Raw genomic sequence first — 3,476 nt, 5'->3', positions numbered from 1 at the left:
TGGAACAATATACAGTTAGGTCCATATATATTTGGACAGAGACAACATTTTTCTCATTTTGGTTATAGACATTACCACAATTTAATTTTAAACAAAACAGTTAAGATGCAGTTGAAGTTCAGACTTTTAGCTTTCATTTGAGGGTATCCACATTAAAATTGGATGAAGGGTTTAGGAGTTTCAGCTCCTTAACATGTGCCACCCTGTTTTTTAAAGGGACCAAAAGTAATTGGACAATTGACTCCAAGGCTATTTCATGGACAGGTGTGGGCAATCCCTTCGTTATGTCATTCTCAATTAAGCAGATAAAAGGCCTGGAGGTGATTTGAGGTGTGGTGTTTGCATTTGGAAGGTTTTGCTGTGAAGTAAACATGCGGTAAAGGAGCTCTCCATGCAGGTGAAACAAGCCATCCTTAAGCTGCGAAAACAGAGAAAAAACCCATCCGAGAAATTGCTACAATATTAGGAGTGGCAAAATCTACAGTTTGGTCCATCCTGAGAAAGAAAGAAAGCACTGGTGATCTCATCAATGCAAAAAGACCTGGGCGCCCATGGAAGACAACAGTGGGGGATGACCGCAGAATAATCTCCATGGTGAAGAGAAACCCCTTCACAACAGCCAACCAAGTGACCAACACTCTCCAGGAGGTCGGCATATCAATATCCAAATCTACCATAAAGAGAAGACTGCATGAAAGTAACTACAGAGGGTTCACTGCACGGTGCAGCCACTCATAAGCATCAAGAATAAAAAGGCTAAAAACATCTAAAAATGCCAGCACAGTTCTGGAAGAACATTCTGTGGACAGATGAAACCAAGATCAACCTCTACCAGAATGATGGAAAGAGAAAAGTATGGCGAAGGCGTGGTACAGCTCATGATCCAAAGCATACCACATCATCTGTAACCACGGCGGAGGCAGTGTGATGGCTTGGGCATGCATGGCTGCCAGTGGCACTGGGTCACTAGTGTTTATGGGTGATGTGACACAGGAATGAATTCTGAGGTATTCAGAGCCGCCATACTGTGTGCTCAGATCCAGCCAAATGCAGCCAAACTGATTGGTCGTCGTTTCATCCTACAGATGGACAATGACCCAAAACATAAAGCCAAAGCAACCCAGGAGTCTATTAAAGCAAAGAAGTGGAATATTCCGGAATGGCCAAGTCAGTCACCTGATCTCAGCCCAATTGAGCAGCATTTCACTAGTTAAAGACTAAAGGTACCTTCACACGAAACGACATCGCTAGCGATCCGTGACGTTGCAGCGTCCTGGCTAGCGATATCGTTTAGTTTGACACGCAGCAGCGATCAGGATCCTGCTGTGATATCGCTGGTCGCTGAATAAAGTCCAGAACTTTATTTGGTCGTCCGATCGCCGTGTATCGTCGTGTTTGAAAGCAAAAGCAACGATACCAGCGATATTTTACACTGGTAACCAGGGTAAACATCGGGTTACCAAGCGCAGGGCCGCGCTTAGTAACCCGATGTTTACCCTGGTTACCAGCGTAAAAGTAAAAAAAACAAACAGCACATACTCACCAGCGCGTCCCCCAGCCTCTGCTTCCTTACACTTACTGAGCGCCGGCCCTAAAGTGAAAGTGAAAGCACAGCGGTGACGTCACCGCTGTGCTGTTAGGGCCGGAGCTCAGTCAGTGTCAGGAAGCAGAGGCTGGGGGACGCGCTGGTGAGTATGTGCTGTTTGTTTTTTTAACTTTTACGCTGGTAACCAGGGTAAACATCGGGTTACTAAGCGCGGCCCTGCGCTTAGCAACCCGATGCTTACCCTGGTTACCCGGGGACCTCGGCATCGTTGGTCGCTGGAGAGCGGTCTGTGTGACAGCTCTCCAGCGATCAAACAGCGACGCTGCAGCGATCGGCATCGTTGTCGCTATCGCTGCAGCGTCGCTTCGTGTGAAGGTACCTTTAACTTCAGACAGAAAGGCCCACGAACAACCAGCAACTGAAAACCACCGCAGTGAAGGCCGAGCATCAAAAAGGAGGAAACACAGCGTCTGGTGATGGCCATGAGTTCAAGACTTCAGGCAGTCATTGCCAGCCAAGGGTTTTCAACCAAGTACTAGAAATGAACATTTTATTTACAATTATGGAATCTGTCCAATTACTTTTGGTCCCTTTAAAAACAGGGTGGCACATGTTAAGGAGCTGAAACTCTTAAACCCTTCATCCAATTTTAATGTGGATCCCCTCAAATGAAAGCTGAAAGTCTGAACTTCAACTGCATCTGAATTGTTTTGTTTAAAATTCATTGTGGTAATGTCTATAATCAAAATTAGAAAAATGTTGTCTCTGTCCAAATATATATGGACCTAACTGTATATATACTGGTAATTTTTTTCCCTTCTTTATTTAGGAATTAGAGTTTTATTTTTTTTTGACACATGTTAATATTTTTTTTACTTTATAACATTGCCCCAGGGGGGACATGACTATATAGTGTCAGATCGCTGATCTGACACTTTGCAAAGCACTGTGCGCCCCCACATGAGCACCAGGCTCCCCCAAACGAGCATCAGCCTGGCTGAGACTGGGAGAGCCTGGCGCTCGTTTGGGGGAGCCTGACGCTCGTGCGGGGGAGCCTGGCGCTCGTGCGGGGGAGCCTGATGCTCCTGCGGGGGAGCCTGGCGCTCGTGCGGGGGAGCCTGGCGCTCGTGCGGGGGAGCCTGACGCTCGTGCGGGGGAGCCTGGTGCTCGTGCGGGGGAGCCTGGCGCTCGTGCGGGGGAGCCTGGCGCTCATGGGGGGAAGCCTGGCGCTCGTGCGGGGCAGTCTGACGCTCGTGCGGGGGAGCCTGGTGCTCGTGCGGGGGAGCCTGGCGCTCGTTTGGGGGAGCCTGGCGCTCGTGCGGGGGAGCCTGGCGCTCGTTTGGGGGAGCCTGGCGCTCGTGCGGGGGAGCCTGGGGCTCGTGCGGGGGAGCCTGGCGCTCGTGTGATTCCTGTTTTTATATGTTGAATTTAATTGCTGTAGAAGGAGAGTGCAGGATGTGTTCTGCTTCGCGGTGGATATTCGGAGGCGTCTTTAAGATCTCATTACTTCTTTAATGTCGTTTATGATCACAGCAGACGTTGGAGGGAACATTAAAGGGACAATCTGTGACTTCCCTTCATCCCTATAATGCGGATGTGACTAATAGGATGATAATAGGAACTTGTCCTCGTTCCACCATAAACGCGGTTTCACTGTGTGACATCATCTGCCGCCACTTTGATGCAGATCTGTTCAATCAGTGAGCGAAAGAAGAAGAACGTGTTATGTTGTGGGGGTGTAAATGGGTTACTACTGCCCACCTGCGGTTCCACCCACAGTGTGTGCCCCCCACCTCTGCACTGGGCACAGTGTGGGGGACTCCGCAGGTTACATTGTAGCAGCTCGGGACGCTGATGTCCCCACATGTGGCTGCACCCTGTTATGTCTGGGAGCTTCTTTCCAATGTTGGGGGGTTTACACTCGGGGTCC

The sequence above is a fragment of the Ranitomeya variabilis genome, chromosome 8, assembly GCF_051348905.1.
Source record: "Ranitomeya variabilis isolate aRanVar5 chromosome 8, aRanVar5.hap1, whole genome shotgun sequence".
In the NCBI taxonomy this organism is placed as follows: Eukaryota; Metazoa; Chordata; class Amphibia; order Anura; family Dendrobatidae; genus Ranitomeya; species Ranitomeya variabilis.
The sequence above is the reverse complement of the archived record's forward strand: the minus strand, read 5'-3'. Positions refer to the sequence as shown.